The 16,861-nt window shown below is 49.1% G+C and overlaps 1 protein-coding gene and 1 long non-coding RNA gene across 2 annotated transcripts in view; both read right to left on the bottom strand.

Moving 5' to 3' along the window:
- BRD3 (bromodomain containing 3) overlaps positions 1-6,335 on the bottom strand; it is a 41,756-nt gene extending 35,421 nt beyond the window's left edge. The window contains 1 exon segment of the mRNA XM_064170946.1: positions 6,234-6,335. The gene's annotated coding sequence lies outside the window, so the exon portion shown is untranslated.
- Positions 6,336-12,277: 5,942 nt separating this feature from the next.
- On the bottom strand, positions 12,278-16,815 carry LOC135190277 (uncharacterized). Its single transcript, XR_010308470.1, has 3 exons — positions 16,761-16,815; positions 12,843-12,992; positions 12,278-12,702 (listed from the first exon to the last, which is right to left on the bottom strand). It is a non-coding gene; the product is annotated as an uncharacterized LOC135190277 (long non-coding RNA).
- Between the last annotated feature and the right edge of the window lie 46 nt (positions 16,816-16,861).

Genomic DNA, 16,861 nt, shown 5'->3' with positions numbered 1-16,861 from the left:
TTTATTGCAGCTTAGCCACGGACAGCAACAACTTCTACACTGTGGTTGCCCTCCCAGCTAGGGCCACCACTCACCTCTTACACATTCCCCTAAATGGGTTGCACTGTCTTTGCTTTATCTGTTTCCAAACCAAGTTAAGTGCCTTGCCTTTGAACAAGCCCCTGGTCTCAGAATAACTGAAGGTGTTAACTTAAAGCAAACACAGCCAAACAAGTCCGAAAGGCTGTATGTGGTATGGTTATTTCAGCTGAAAAGTGCCTTGCTGAGGTTGGGTAGATCCATAAATTTGCTCAGCTACACATGGAAGTTGCAGGTCAGTGAAGGTGTGAATAAACTGTGATAGCAAAGCTGCTGTCACTGAGAGAGCATCAGCACAGCTTCTGCTGCCTGAGTTTTTATGTGTCTGACTGAAACTCCCCAAGAGCACACCAGAAAGGGAAAAATCTAGGCATGAGAATCTGATCTATGCAGGGAACAGGGGCTGTTATTTGGGAGGACAAAGGGTGCACTCCACTGCCTATCACACCCAAAGGTGGTCTCCTTCCACCCACCCAGAGGAGCACTGCTGAAGCAGACAGACAGGCTCCTGCCAGGAGCTGAGCCTCCCCACGCACAGCTCCTGACAGCACCCAGGGCTTAGCTCCCTGCACAGCGAGGACAGACAAACCCTAAGCCTCTCTTAAAGCTCTTGCATATGGATGAAGTTCAAGTCAAAGGAAGCACAGCCATGACAGCATGAGCACAAGTATCCTCATTTATTCCTGTGTAGCTTATTCCTGTCCGGAAAAGGACCACACTTTCATCCCACCGCCTGATGGTGACTGACACTGACTCCAGCAAAATTCAGAGGAACACATTTTCACCTTCTTTCACACAGCATCTTGAAGAGCTGCACTTCAATGCCATTTCTCAGACCCTAACCAGAACTGTAGCAACACAAAACAGCTGTGAAAAAGCAACACTTCACTTTAAAGAACAGCACTCTCCATCATCCCCACGGAAGGAGAAGATGTAGGCTTGGACCAGATGATCCTTGGGGTACCTTACCACCTGGCATTCTGTGATCCCCACAGACAATCTCTGCACACACAGTATGAACACATACACACTGCTCAGTGCATCAGACTCACGACAGCATGGTGCTAAACCAGCCTTGGTAAGCAAAAAGGCTGCTATGTCCTGTGTCCCCTCCCAGCAAAATAACCCAGGACTGCAGACTCCGCACTTGCTCCTGGCCAAACCTACAGGCCAGTGCAGCTTTACAAAACAGATTTATCTCAGCATAGCCATCCTGGTGGGTTCTGAGAAAGCAAGATCCACAAGCAGGGACCCTCCAAAGTGTTAAACGAGGGTAAGTTTAGCCCTTGAAAACAATTACACAAGGAGAATGGTGCTTTTCCTTCACCACAAGTTGGATTTGGTTACGACGGATGAGGGACTCACACAAAGTGCATCGTGGATCTGTGGCAGTGCTGGAAGTCCTCTGGAAGGTATCAGTGAAATGCTCCAAGTGTAACTGGCTCTCAATGCCCAGAAGGAAAACTGCAATCCTTTTCTGGCTCTGCCTCTTCTTAGTAACGGACAGAGAGGAACAAACAGGATCATTCCCAAAGCAGATCGGTGTCAAATGAAACGGAATCTAAACCTCCAAGCATAAATCCAAGTGGAATCAGTTCAGACAGGGCATTTTGTTCCACACTGGTCCTCCAGGCACAGAAACTTCACCTCAATTTGTCTTAGCTACACCTGTTGTGTTGTTGGTGGAGAATGTCAAGCCTCGGTGAGACAAATCCTCTCCTCTGCCCAGGTTTATCCATGCTGCTAAAAGACTTCCAGACATGGTTTCTTCTTATGGGACTTCAGCTAGAAAGAGACTGAGGCCTGGAGAAGTGCAGAAGGAATCCAAAACACAGATGAGTATTTCTTCAGTCGGTATCTTAGCAGGAGTAATGGAAGAATAAGGACCAGTAAAAGAAGTGAACTTCCACATCGCTCTCTAGAAGAATTTAAATGGTTCCAATGCTGGCTTTAGCAGTAAGTGGGTTAAAGAGTGCCACAAAGAAAGTTGTTCACCTCCAACAAGCGCTAATGATTGACAAAACCACACTTAATGCTGCAGAGATACTGTAGAATGAAAAGCTGGAGATGTGCACATAGCCTTCCAAAACCTCCAGACAGCTCGCTAAGCAGCAGCACAGCAAACAACAGCTCCTTCCTAATTCCCAGAACTCTTATTGCCTACAAGGGTGTTCTGGGCTGTTACCGGAGAAGAATGTGGCAATTTAAAACACAAAACCCAACCCAACAAAACAAAACCAACGGCACACCACAAAACAAAGCAGGCAGTTCACCCTAATGACTGGGAAACCCACTGCAGATTAATGAATGTTGCAAATTAGCAGAGGAGCAACTAGGATTAAAGAAAAAAACCAACCCAACCAAAAAACCCAAACAGCAGCAAGATGCAAACCACTCTTTTGTTCATTTATTTAGCCAAGTGTAGTTCTGTCTGAGCTGAAAGCACCTGATAAGCTTCCCAAAGCAGACAGAGAGGAATATATTTTGTAAAAGTAATTAAGTCTTTGAAACATGAAACCTCACTGTATCATTCAGCTGCTGCAGAAGAGAGGGATTTGACTCCTCAGTTGTTTGTGCTGTCAACGAGCTGGCTCCCAGATTACTCCAGGGAGAAAGAGTGAGATTGTAGGCGTGCAGCAGGGCACAAGTGCCTCTGCCTCCCAGGTAAGAGGTAAACATTTAACAGCATCTTTCGGAACTTGTATCAATTCAAAGACGTCTGGAAAAGCCGTGGGAAGCCCTTGTCTTCACCGGGGTAACCTGCTGTATCCGTGTGCTCCTTCAGGGGCAAGAAGCTCAGGGTCTCCCCTGATCTTCAGGCCAGGCTGACTGGACCTTCAGCCTGTAGATGTGGTTTGTGGTTATCAAGAACCCTCACTGTTCTTAAGGGAAAACTGAAGGATGAAGTCTTAAACACACAGTCCTTAGCTCAGAAAAGGAGCCTTCTGTAGGATTATTAAGAACGTGATTGAAGTCATTGCAGCCAGCGCAAAGAAGCAACAAAGCCACACCAAAACACTCATAATTGCAGCCACCAACACAACCTTCTCTAGAGACAGAGAGAAGAGCACTGCTGCCTTGCACGCTCACTGAACTGGAAACATCAGACATCTTCTCAATGCTCTTCTACATAAGGTTTGGGTTTGGTGTTTTTTAATGACAAGAACTAAAGCTTCTGAAAGCACCTCAGTGCTTAAGTGACACAAGTTTACTTTCCAGAGCCAAGTTTTTGTTTGAAGAGACAGACATAATCCTCCTCAGTCAAGTTTTGAGACCAAACCTCAGCCACTTGACACTGCACAGGCATTCTTTCTTGATTTAAGCTCTACACCAACAGGTCACTACAACTAAAAGGTCTCAGCGCCGAGCAGGGAACGGAGACAGCAGTATTGCAATCAAGCTCATGCTGATCGCTGAAGCAGACTGCGAACCTCTGTCCAACGCTCTTATTAAACACTCTCAAAGCACCATACACATACATCAAAGAGCATTTTTAACCCAGGTGGACTAAAGAGAAACAAGTAGACAGCCCGAGCAGTTCTTTCTAAAAAGAAGGCTTTGGAATCAGTTGCTCTGTTCCAGCAGGAGCCTCCCTGTGTATTACAAAAAACTTCCCCACACTCCTGCAGTAATGAAACAGGACTCACAGCTGCCTGCTGCCGGGGTCTGCAGATGAGGAGCAGGATGGTGTTGCACTCCCAGCACACTCAAGCAGCAGGGGGGTTGCAAGCAATACAGACAGATCACTTTGGGGGCTAGCCTTGCTTGTAAAGCAACCAGACTGCTTTGAGAACAACTTCTTGTTTGCTGTAATTGACTCGTACTTATTCTACCTTTCCAACTCACATGTGGCAGCCACCAAGTCCTCTCTGATCCCTTATCAGCTTTAAATCTAAATTTCCAGGTTTAGTTCAGAGACACCCCCTCAGTGCACTCAGATACAGTGAACACATGACAAATACTAACAAGCACATTAACAAAATAAACCAACCCCTCACATCCTCTACTCCCAGTAAGAACTCACAGCAGGTGTGCTTTACTAATTGTCTTCAACCTCCCCACACACATCCCCAACCTACAATTTACTAGTGGCAAGGAACTGAAAGATACAAAACCAAGACATAAATGTTTGAAGTATCAGAGGAATCACCGTGTTTGCTTATCCAGAAAAGGTTTATTTTGTCCAGCTTGCCGTTCCTTAGGACAACAACAGCAAGGTCCATCCCCACTAGGGATCTTAAGGTGAAAAAAACAAAGACATAAACACTGGAAGGATCAGGGGAATCAACACCACCTTTGCTTACCAAACAAAAAGTTTATTTGGCCAACTTTGGATTCCTGAAGACAACAACAGCAAGGTCCATCCCCTCCAGGGAACTTAAGATGCAAACCCAAGACATAAGCGTTGGAAGCAGCAGAGGAAGCACTGTATTTGCTTATCCAAAGAAGTAAAACAACAACAACAGAAAGATTCTTTGGCCAACTTTCGATTCCCGAAGGCAACAACGGCAAGGTCCATCTCCACTAGGGACCTGTCAGAGGATTTTTAAGCACAGAGCTCAAACAGAAGGCACGCTCCACGCTGTCAAAGCCAGGCTGTAGGAAAACCTGAGTTGCCTCCAAAGCTCCCGCACGACTGGACCGTGCGGCTTCAGAGGCTCAGCTCTGCCACCTGAACACTGCAGCTTTGTCTGAAAGTGAAACCAAGAGGCTGGCGAATAAATGCTCCAACCCCTGCGTCCCGGGGGCGGGGGGAAGGAGTGGGGGGGGTGGCAAAACCCAAACAAGGAGCATAAACGGGGGGAGGGCAGTAAAAGTAAGTCCGAGTTTGGGAGTTTTACGTTTGATTATCAGTAGCATTATTTATAGCGGGAGGCTGCTATATATAAATCTGGGAGCTGCTGTTCTTTTTACACCTATAAAGCGTATCAAGTTCGGGCAGCGAACCCCCGGGGTTCCGTTTATTTACCGAAGTTGGGTAAACACCGACTATTTACACGCGGAACGCCGCCGTACGTACGCACACACGCAGATACACGGGCACAGGCGCGGACAACACGCGAACCGCGCACTTTTCCGCCCATCGTCAGCAAGCCTGCTCACACCTTGCCCCAGCTCACCAGCCACTGACCCAGGCGGGGGACACACACAGGGAGGGGGGGGACGCACACGAGAGGGAGCAGGCCGGGGTTGTGGTCGCCCCGCTCCGCGCCCCACGTTTCGCTCCGCGCCCCGCCGCGGGAGCGGCGCACAGCCCGGAGCGGGGCTTTGCTGCTGCTTCGGCCCTCCCCAGCTTTTTGTCTTTTAATTTTGCAATTTGTTTTTGCCTTTTCCCTCCCATCTTTATTTCACCTTTTTTTTTTTTCCCCCTCCTAATTTTTCTTTCCTTTTTTTCCCCCACCCCCTCTTTCTCTTATTTTTTCTCCCCCCTTTCTTTTTTTCCTTTTAATTCGCCCCCCCCCTCCCCTCTTGTTTTCCAAGGCTCCTGCAGCCCACCTTTTTCTCGCCCCTAATTTTCACCCTTCAAAAGATGGCGGGCAGAGAGAGAGAGCGAGGGAAAGCGAGCGAAAGAAGGGGGAAGAAGAAGAAGAAGAAGAAAAACAACAACAACAAAAATAGAGGAAAGAAAGCAAATCGCTTCTGCGGTGGGGGGTGCGGGGCTGAGCGGGGCCGGGGCTGCGCCTGGCCGGGGTGTCTTCGGGAGCTGGGCGAGAACAGAAAGGAGGAAGGGGAGAGCAGAAGATGGTGAAGAAGCGGCAGAAGAAGGAGAAGAAGAAGAAAAGGGTGGGCAGGAGCGGCGGGGCCGGGAGGAAATCAATGGCCAGGCTGCAGCCAGCCCCGCCGCGCTTTGTTGCATTGTGGCGGCGCACAAAAGGCTGCGGGGCGGCGGGGAAAGAGACGCGGGGCTCTCGCAAGAAGAAGGAGCAGAAGAAGAGAGGAGGGGAGGGGAGAGGGGGGGGGGGGGGGAGGTTGTAAAGAAAATTAAAATAAATAAATAAACCACCAGCATTGGCCTTTCCCAAGTGGGTTTTGCTTTCCTTCCCCCTTCTTCCCCGGGTTCCCCCCTCCGCCATTCCCCTCCAGAAAGCACAGCCCAGTGCTAGCAAAGCACACCCAAGCATCTAACAAATAAAGGGAAAGATTAAATAGATTACTTTGCCCCGGCAGCTCCAGCAACGTTTGCCTTACAGTCCCTCCAGTTGCTCTTCTTTTTATCCTCGGCAAGGCAGTATAATAGATGCGCTACCGAGCTCGACAGCTCATGCGCCGTGGCGCAAGGCCATGTGGGGACGGTAGTCCAGGACCCAGCCGGGACAGAAGTGGTTGCTTGCCCTCGGACTACAGGTCCCAGAAGCCTGTAGCGTTCCCTCTCCGTCTCCTCGCTCCCTCCCCGGGCCGGCGGGCAGGGGAGAGAAGCAGCGGGGGTGATGCCCCGGCCAGCGGGCGGCAGGGTGGGCGGACGCGCTGCCCTCGGAGGGGAAGAAGCCTGGCTCGGGGTCAGCGAGTGGAAGAGCGGCGAAAAGCCGCGCAAAAGGAGCGGCTGGAGTGTCCTCTTCGGGTAGACACCACCAGGAACCATCCCGGCTTCCCCCACCACTTCTCGGGCTCGTAAAAGGTACAAGAGCCCTTAAAAGTGCAGCTCAAAAGGTGCGGGTTACCCCCCCAGAGCACCGCGGCTGGAACCCGCGCAGGGTAACGCGTGGTGCGGGGGTTTAAAGCACAGCTACGGGTTGGCTCTTTCCCCCTTTTTTTGCTTTTTCTGTTCTTTTGTGTCCCCCCCCTCTATTTCCAACCGCGGTTTGCATTGGGCAATGCGTGCTCACAGCTATTACGCAACGACTAATACGAGCAGCAATAAAAATAGAAGCAGGCAGTGCAGGCTGTGTAGTAAGTGACAAAAAAAAACCCAACCCAACAAGCCAACAACAAAAAAAAATCCATCGGGAAAACCCACAGGCTGATGTAGTTTGAGTCGAGAGTGTCATGGTATTGTCAGCTGCTCCAAACAAGGAAATAATTGCTGTAATAAAAATAAAGTAGGGATTTTATAAACAATCCCACCCTAGGAGCATCAAACACTGCTCCAAACCAACCAGATCGCAGACCAACAAGCAAGATCCTCAAGTGGATCCACAAATGGAAGATCAAAGGCGCTGTTAGAACTCGAAATGGGACCAAACTGCTGCAGGGCAAAAAGGAGGGGGGGGGAAGCTGTTGGAAAATAAATCATGGAATTGTTTTGGTTGGAATAGACCACTAAGATCATTAAGTCACACAATACCATCGTGCCCATTAAGCCGTGTGCCAAAGTGACATGTCCATGTGTTGAACACCTCCAGGGATGGAGCTCCACCACCTCCCTGGGTAGCCTGTGCCAATGCCTGACCACTGCTGCAGTTAAGAATTTTTTCCTAATATCCACCCTAACATCTTTGGCACAATTTGAGGCTGCTTCCTCTTGTTCTACCTCCCAATACTAGGGAGAAGAGGCCAGTCCACCTAGCTCCAACCTCCTTTCAAGGAGTTGTAGAGAGCAGTGAGTCCTGAGGAAACATCTGAGCACCAGCATAGGAGTGGACACATCACAGGCAACTACAAGTGTCCAGGGGACCAGATTTGAGAGAATCACAGAATCATTTAGGATGGAAAAGACCTTTAAGATCATTGACTGTTAACATTGTGACTACCACTTCTAAAGCAAGTCCCTCAGCACCACATCTACACAATCACTTCCTTGGCAGCATGTTCCAGGGCTTGACTATCCTTTTGAGGAAGAAATTGTTCCTAATGCCCACCCTAAACCTTCCAAGGTGTAACTTGAAGCCATTCCCTCTCATCCAGACAGTTGCTACTTGGGAGAACAAACCAACACCCATCTCACTCCAGCCTCCATTCAGGTAGTATCAGTGGTACATTGAGGGGACCTCAGAGATCATCTACTCCAACCTCCCCACCATGAGCAGGGACACCTTCTACTAAACCAGGTTGCTCAAGGCCCCATCCAACCTGGCCTTGAATACCTCCATGGCATTCACAAACTCCCTGGGTGACCTGTTCCAGTGTCTCACCACCCTCACTATATATATAAAAACAATATTTCTAACCTCCAGTTTCTTTCTAATATCCACAGGATAAAAGTTGGAACTCAATCCTCACTGCAAGTCCACTTTTAGGAGCAGCTCAGTGATGGAAGATGTGACAAAACTCAAACTCCAAAGTAGTCTCCAACTACACTTTGCTCAACTTTATGTCACCCAAGGTAGGTGCAAAACAGTTTCATCCCAAATTATGTTCACTGCGCATCAGGCTGAGCAGGCAAAACAATTCACACGGGAAACTGTCCCCAGAGGTTTCACTGCTATCACCTTTCAGGCTGGAACAGCAATCCCTCACACACCTACCTGGAGGTCTGCTTGAAGAACCCAGCTGCATCCTCAAAGCAAACATGTTCCAGTGATCCTCAAATCTGCCTTTGTGCAAGGCAGTGAGTTTAGAGAAAGGTTTAACCAAACAGGCACAGGCTGACTCAGTCTGAATAAGCCCCATAGGAGCTGCAGTGAAATCAAAGCAGAACAATTCCAGTGCAATATTCCCAGCCCAAAGTAAAAGCTCTTTGAGGAAAAGACAAACTACAACCTTTCATTTCTGATCTGATTGTGTCCTATCATTGTTACACACCAGATGTAAGATTTTGCCTGTTCTGGTTCACCTTAACCCCAGCTTTTTCTAACACACAAGACTCCAGCAGTAGCTCTTTACTTTCTTCTCCTCCCCAAGCTCAGAGCAACATCCCAGCTTCACCCAAAGCCTCTTGATTAGCCTCTGTGGTCCCTTATTACACCTCCAGTTACCCAATTAGTACCTTGCTAACTAACACCTGCAGTGAATTTAGTCCTTGTCATGGCACTATTTTTAACCCTTAACACAAGGAGCTTTGTGTACAGGCTTTGAAAAGGAAAACAAATCATTTGGGCAAAACTTGAGTGGTTTTCAAGGCTGGTAAATGCTGGCTCTTTTTGGTTGTCTACTCTTGGTGTTCCAAGGAAGGACCTGAATCTTTTAAAAACCACGGTGGACAAAGGCAGAAAAGGGACAAAAAGACAAGAAACCAAAACATACTTGTAGCTGTGGGACTGATGAGTTGTCTGGGAATGAGCCTGCCATGACCCTACAGTATTTATCAGTAATCAGGAACTGTTGGGAACACTATCCTGGAGCACATTTGCCATAGGTACTACTTGTAAGCTTCTAATTCTTCACCTCACCATCCAGTGCCTGTTTCACCATCAGAAGCACAGTTCCCCTGCAAGGGAGCTCTTTGTTCCTACTTGTACTTGGGAACTGCCAATCAATTCCAAATGGAGAAGGCTGTGGAAGGGTATGGATACCATATCAGCCATGCATTTGATCACAGAATCACAGGTGGGGGTTGGAAGGCACCTCTGGGGATCATTCAGTTCAAGATCCCTGCTCAAGCAGGGTCACCCAAAGAGGTTGCACAGGATAGTGTCCAGGTAGCTTTGAATCACTCCAGGCATGGGGACTGCGCCACCTCTCTGAGTGGCCTGTTCCAGTGCTCTACCACCCTTAACACAAAGAAGTTCCTCCTCATGTTTAGGTGGAACTTCCTATGTTCAAGTTTGTGCCCATTACCTCTGGTCCTGTCATTGGGCACCACTGAAACAAAAGCCTGGCTCCATCCTCCTCACATCCGTCCTTTAAGCATTGATAAGCATTGACAAGATCCTACCTCAGACTTCTCTCCAGGTTAAGAAGTCCTAAGTCACTTGCCTTTCTTCTTAAAAGAGACATTCCAGTCTCCCAATCATCTTTGTTACATTGATATGCACATGAAAGGCTGATATGAGCTGCACACACCCCAAAACAAGGCAAATTTGGCCGTTCTGATCAGTTTGGCAGCCATCAGCCACGACCAGCTCCAAGAAACCTCACTTATCAGTGGACTCACAGCACAGCCCATGAGCAGCATGAGCTCCTGGAGCAGAGAAGCTGCTCTCTCTAGTGAGGATGGTGTTATACATTGCAACAAAAGAGAATTTATTCACTAACAGTCATGTTTGGGTTAAAGAAATAATAGTCCCCAAAGAGGAGACTGCTTAAGAGCATGTAGTAAATGTCTGGGATTATACAACTCCCATCATCCCAGTGGGAGAGGGAAGGGTGTTGAACACAGGGGGATAAGTGCTCTTCTTACAACAGAGTCATCCTTACCAGTGATTCTCAACACTGTAGTGGTAGAATTTCCTCAACTGAGTAAGTGTTATTCAGTAAGTTAAGGATGACAGGACTAAGGCAGAGGTTTGAAACAATAATTGCTGTTTGTTCTTCTGTAGTACCTTTCATCTGTGGAATTCACAACAATGCAATAATCCTCCTAACAGCTTTTGTAGGTAGGGAAATATTATGAGCCCTGTTTTTCAGCTGGGGAAGCTAAGAAAGAATATGATGATGATGCAGAGAATCATGGACAGAGACAAAACTGGAGCTCAGCTCTTCTGACTCATTCTTTGTAGTTCTGAGAACCTGGACACACCAGTTGGTGAGGCCACCCTGGCTACTCAGTGCCTGTAGGACTTCTGTCTCTTCAGTGTTCACTCTTCATCTGAAAAAGGGAAGGCAAAGCCCCCAGAAAGGGAACCCAGGAGCCAGGATGTCTACAGGCACTATGGCAAGTGATGGGAAGGTAGGAAAGAATTGAGCTCTCCAAAACCCAAAGGGCTTTTTAAGTATTCATCTGCAAATCTAAGTTTTGATGATGATTTAAATGCTGGCCTGGAGACAGTCAATATCTAAGGGAGGGTCCAAAGTGGATTTAAATGATGTCCTTCCAGATTGGCAGGTCTCAAGCCAGAGGAACAGGGACAAATGACTTCCTCTGCAATGGAGAGGAAGGGCATGAAGAGCCCACAGAATATTCTGCCTGACTTTGGTGTCTGTAGCAAGTATTACCTGGCAAATCTGGAAGCTGGGGTACAGTGGTCTAAGATTTATATGTATGAAAAGAAGCAGAACAAAGGCCTGAGGTGTTGTGGGAGAGAAGAAAGGGACATGACTGCAGGATTTGAGGAAAGAAACTGCCCAGCTAACATGGCTTAGGTCACAGCGAATATATCTAGATATTAGCTGTGTCTCAGTGCTCTTGCTACACATTCAGTGTGATGTAGAGACCTGGCACCTGCTATTTAGAGAATCATAGAATCAACCAGGTTGGAAGAGACCTCCAAGCTCCTCCAGCCCAACCTAGCACCCAACTCTATCCAGTCAACCAGACCATGGCACTAAGTGCCTCATCCAGGCTTGGCTCCAACACCTCCAGGGACGGCGACTCCACCACCTCCCTGGGCAGCTCATTCCAATGCCAATCACTCTCTCTGCCAACAACTGCCTCCTAACATCCAGCCTCAACCTGCCCTGGCACAGCTTGAGGCTGTGTCCCCTTCTTCTGGTGCTGTCTGCCTGGCAGCAGAGCCCAACCCCACCTGGCTTCCTTCAGGTAGTTGTAGACAGCAATGAGATCTGCCCCTAAGCCTCCTCTTCTCCAGGCTAAACAAGCCCAGCTCCCTCAGCCTCTCCTCACAGGGCTTGTGGTTTTGCACAGGTAAGCAAGCTTGTGGACAGTGTGTGCCACTCAGCTGGCACTAACAGACACTAGAACCTGCTAGATTGCAGCTGCCTAAAGCCCTAACGGATTCCTTTGTGCTTTTTAACTTTTCTTCCTGCCCCTTTTGCTGAGACTGGAAAGAAAAAGAGATGCTCTAACTGAACAGTAACACCATCAAACACTTTGATTTCTAAATTACAGTGAGTAATATTCAGATTTCACAGAAACCACCTCAGGGGGGTGAGTTAATGGTGTTGGACTGTCTGTCCAATGGCCTTGCAACCATTTGCACCAGCCAAGAGTGAAGCTCCTGATGCACAGAAGTGCTGAGAACCTGCTGCTCCAGTTGAAGTGGCTGGGAGAGGCAGGCTGTCATCACGTCTGGCAGTCAGATCGTGTATGGTGCAGCCTGTGGCTCTCACATCAGCAGCCTTTATGCATTAACTTGGCTGTGACATGCATTGGAGGGAATCTGCTTTGAATCCTACATTATATGCTGGACTCCAACCCTGTCTGAAGTTCTCCTTTCTCTTCAAAACCATGGCCTCTGTCTTAACAGGCCTTTACTAACCTGGGGTCTTGATACATGCAGTGTTCAATAATCTTATTTTGAAGAAGTTCTTCAACTTCTTATGTCCCCTTGTGCCTGGCATAAGTGTTTGTACACATCCCTTGCAGGGCAGAATATATCAAATCCTACCTGCTCCCCCAGCAGGGTAAGATTTCCTAGTTTTAAATGAACAAATGTTGGCAGTGATGCAAGCAAAGTTCACGCTGTAGTGGGGGAGGTAGAAATATCAGCCTGGAAAAGGTTCAGTGTTTGTTTTTAAATCCCCAAAGAAACATATGAATGTGATGTAGCTGGGATTTAGAGAAAACCAGAGCAGCATATTAGCAACCATACAGAAACAGCTACATGTCAGAGATCAGCTGCTCTTTAAAAGCCTTAAAGATGAAGCAGGTCTCTTCTGAGTTCTTCCCAGCTCTGTTTCTTGAGCAGCCTGTAACACACAGTAAGTCTGTTCTGTGCTTCCTCTGTCTGCTGAGAGGCCCAAGCAAATAAAAGTCCTGAGACTGCTAATTGTGCCAAAACATAAACGTGGGCTCACACAGCTTGTAAGCTTAGAGCCTTATTACTCACCATTGCAAACGTAAGCATGAGCTTGTTTGCAGCAGCCAGGTCTAAAGAGCAGATCCAGCATGTGCTGAAGTTAGTGGGAGCTTTGCCACAGGCATTAATGTCCTTTGGATCAAGTCTGCAGGGCTGGATTAGTCCTGGTCTCAGTGGAACCTGTGGAAAAATTGTGTATGGTGGTCATAGCAGGACCCATGGCCTCAGCTCTGTTCTGACATCCCTAAAACTATCCAGAGGGATCCACAGCAGTGCAGAAAGCAGCTACTTCCATACAATCTGAGCACTAAAGCAGTCACTTCCATACAATCTGAGCACTAAAGCAGTCACTTCCATACAATCTGAGCACTAAAGCAGTCACTTCCATACAATCTGAGCACTAAAGCAGTCACTTCCATATAATCTGAACACTAAAGCCGTCACTTCCATATAATCTGAACATTAAAAGCAGTCCTTTCCAAATAATATGAGCACTAAAGCAGCCATTTCCATACAATCTGAGCACTAAAGTAGTCATTTCCATACAATCTGAGCACTACAAGCAGTCATTTCCATACAATCTGAACACTACAAGCAGTCACTTCCACACAATCTGAACCTCTCATGGATTTTTCTTTCCCTTTCATGATTATGGGAAGCTGCTCTCCCTAAAAACCCTCTCAGACAGGTGTAGTTCCCAGAGTACTTGGAAAGTCATCAAGTTTCAGGCTATTTTGAACCAAATGGAATGAAAGGTTTTGTGAGGGAGAAGTCTGCCAAGCCCCACTCCTTCCCAGAGAGGGAATTTGGACAGACACCACATCCTGCTGATCCCCAGCCGGGGCAGCATGGCTGAGAGAGCAAGAAAGACCCTCACAGATGACTCATAACCCACAAGTTAAATTTCATCCAAAGACAAAGGGCTGTCAGTGCAAATCCCCAGGTACTCACGTTGTGCACTCCCAAAGGAATGCCCTTGCTCACCGAGCTGCCTTTTTCTGCAAGCGCCATGCTGTCAGAATCCCAGCCCAGCATGTGACCCAGGAGGTTGCCAAATGGAATTTATCATACTTTAAACTTGTTTAAAAAAAACCCCAACAGAACAAAAACACAACCTCAGGACACTTAGAGGCTAAGGGGTTGGTTAGGACTACAATTAATCTGCAGTCGAGGCCAGTTTCCAAAGGGGCAGTGTTCAGTACAGATAGGATTTGTGTACATATGCAGGTAGGTGTTTGAGAAGTATGAGCATGAACATAAACAGAAATCTAAACCCTGTATAGAATCATAGAATCAACAAGGTTGGAATACACCTCCAAGCTCAGCCAGCCCAACCTAGCACCCAGCCCTAGCCAATCAACCAGGCTTTTTTTGAACACCTCCAGGCACAAAGACTCCACCACCTCCCTGGGCAGCCCATTCCAATGCCAATCACTCTCTCTGACAACAACTTCCTCCTAACATCCAGCATGAAACTTCGCTGGCACAGCTTGAGGCTGTGTCCCCTTCTTCAGTCCCTGGGTGCCTGGCACCAGAGCCAACCCCACCTGGCTACAGCCTCCCTGCAGGCAGCTGCAGACAGCAATGAGCTCTGCCCTGAGCCTCCTCTGCTGCAGGCTGCACCCCCCCAGCTCCCTCAGCCTCTCCTCACAGGGCTGTGCTCCAGGCCCCTCCCCAGCCTTGCTGCCCTTCTTCAAACACCTTCCAGCACCTCAACATCTCTCTTGAATTGAGGAGCCAAGAACTGGACACAGCACTCCAGGTGTGTCCTGAGCAGTGCTGAGCACAGGGGCAGAAGAACCTCCCTTGTGCTGCTGCCCACACTGCTCCTGAGCCAGCCCAGGATGCCATTGGCTCTGCTGCCCACCTGGGCACTGCTGCCTCCTCTGCAGCTCCTCTTTCCCAGCACCCCCAGCTCCCTCTCTGCCTGGCTGCTCTCAGCCACTCTGGCCCCAGCCTCTAGTGCTGCTTGGGGTTGTTGTGGCCAAAGTGTAGAACCCTGCCCTTGGCCTTGTTCAGTCTCATCCTATTGGCCTCTGCCCACCCATGCAGCCTGGCCAGGTCCCTCTGCAGGGCTCTCCTACCCTCCAACAGATCAACAAATCAGACCAAAACTTCCAAAACTGACAATTTGAAGAGAGGCAATTTCTATATGTAGCTGTAAATATTTGCAATCTAAGCTGTGAATATAAAGCTTCATTCCTTAACTTCCAGCTGACTGAGTCTAGTCTGGGTGATTTCATAAGAGTGGGGGGGCAGGTAACTCCCAAACCATCACAATGAGTCAGGGCCCTTCTACCCTGGTACAATGAGAATTGCCTCAGATGTTGCTGTCCCCCAGGCAAACACTCTGGTGCTAAGTGGCTCATCTATCAACAGAGCCAACCACACCTCACCCCCTGCCTGCCAACACCCAGTGTGGCCTCTTCTGCAGGGGGATGTCACCCAGGACTGGATGGGGCCCTGACGCATGCCACATGCCAGGCAAGGCACTGGCTGCTGCCTTCAATGCCTGCTACCCACGGAGCTACCCAGAGCAAGGGCAGCAGCTCAGGAGCCTTATCTGTGGTAGAAGCAGGGCATGACAGGGAGCTCTGAGCCTCCTCCCTGTTGACCATGGAATGGTTTTGGTTGGAAGAGACCTTTAAGATCACTGAGTCCAACTATTAACTCAGCACTGCTAAGTCACCACTAGATCATGTCCCTCAGCACAGCTGCACTGCCATGAAACCCCTACAGAGATGGGGACTCCACCACTGTCCTGGGCAGCCTGGTTCATGGCTTGACAACCCTCATGAACAACCTAAACCTCCCCTGGTGCAACTTGAGGCCATTTCCTCTCATCCTGTCACTTGTACAGGCCAAGAGACAAACCTAACCTCTCTCCAACCTCTCTTCTAGGGAGCTGTACAGAGCAATGAGGTCTCCCCTGAGCCTCCTTTTCTCCAGGTTAAACAACCCCATTTTGCAGGCTCACAGATGTCAGGGGTTGGAAGGGACCCAAAAGAGCATCCAGTGCAACCCCCCTGCCACAGCAGGACCATCCAATCTAGATCAGGGCACACAGGAACACATCCAGACAGGCCTGCAAAGGCTCCACAGGAGGAGACTCCACAGCCTCTCTGGGCAGCCTGTGCCAGGCTCTGGGACCCTTCCAGGCAAGAAGTTCCCCCTTGTGCTGAGCTGCAACCTCCTGTGCTGCAGCTTCCATCCATTGCTGCTTGTCCTATCCCAGGCAGCAGTGAGCAGAGCCTGTCCCCCCCTCCTGACCCCCAGCCCTCAGATAGTTATAGACATTGATTCAATCCCCTCTCAGTCTTCTCTTCTCCAGCCTAAGCAGCCCCAGGGCCCTCAGCCTCTCCTCACCAGGCAGTGTTCCAGTCCCCTCATCATCCTTGTACTCTCTCCAGCAGATCCCTGTCCCTCTTCATCTGGGGAGCCCAAACCTGAAGGCAGTGCTCAAGATGAGGTCTCAGCAGGGCAGAGCAGAGGGGGAGGAGAACCTCCTCGGGTCTGCTGGACACACTCTTCTTAATGCCCCCCATTGCTGTGCCATGGATGTTATCCCCCAGCACTCCCAGCTCCCTCACAGGCCTGTTCTCCAGACCCTTCACAAACTTCATTGCTATTCTCTGGATCCACTCCAGGCCCTCAATGTTGTTTCTGGAGTGAGAGGCCCAAAACTGAACCCTGTACTCCAGGTGGGGCCTCACCAGTGCTGAATACAGGTGAGGAAACAACTTCCCTATTCCTGCTGTCCACACTGTTGCCTTCTTGGCCACCTGGGCACATGCTGGCTCATCTTCAGCTGGCCATTGACCAATGCCCAGGTCCTTTTCCACTGGGCAGTTTCCAGCCACTCTGCCCCATGCCTGCAGCATTCGTGGGGTTGTTGTGACCCAAGTGCAGGACTCAGAGCTTGCCCTTGCTGAACCTCATCCCACTGACCTCAGCTACTCGATCCTGCCTGTCTTAGAGCTCCCCGTAGAGCCTGCCAGTGAGGACAGGAGAAAGGCCGCAACTGAGCCTGTGCCTGCCCCTTTAAGCCG

This window comes from Pogoniulus pusillus, chromosome 35 (assembly GCF_015220805.1).
Source record: "Pogoniulus pusillus isolate bPogPus1 chromosome 35, bPogPus1.pri, whole genome shotgun sequence".
NCBI classification, from domain to species: domain Eukaryota; kingdom Metazoa; phylum Chordata; class Aves; order Piciformes; family Lybiidae; genus Pogoniulus; species Pogoniulus pusillus.
The sequence above is the reverse complement of the archived record's forward strand: the minus strand, read 5'-3'. Positions and strand labels throughout refer to the sequence as shown.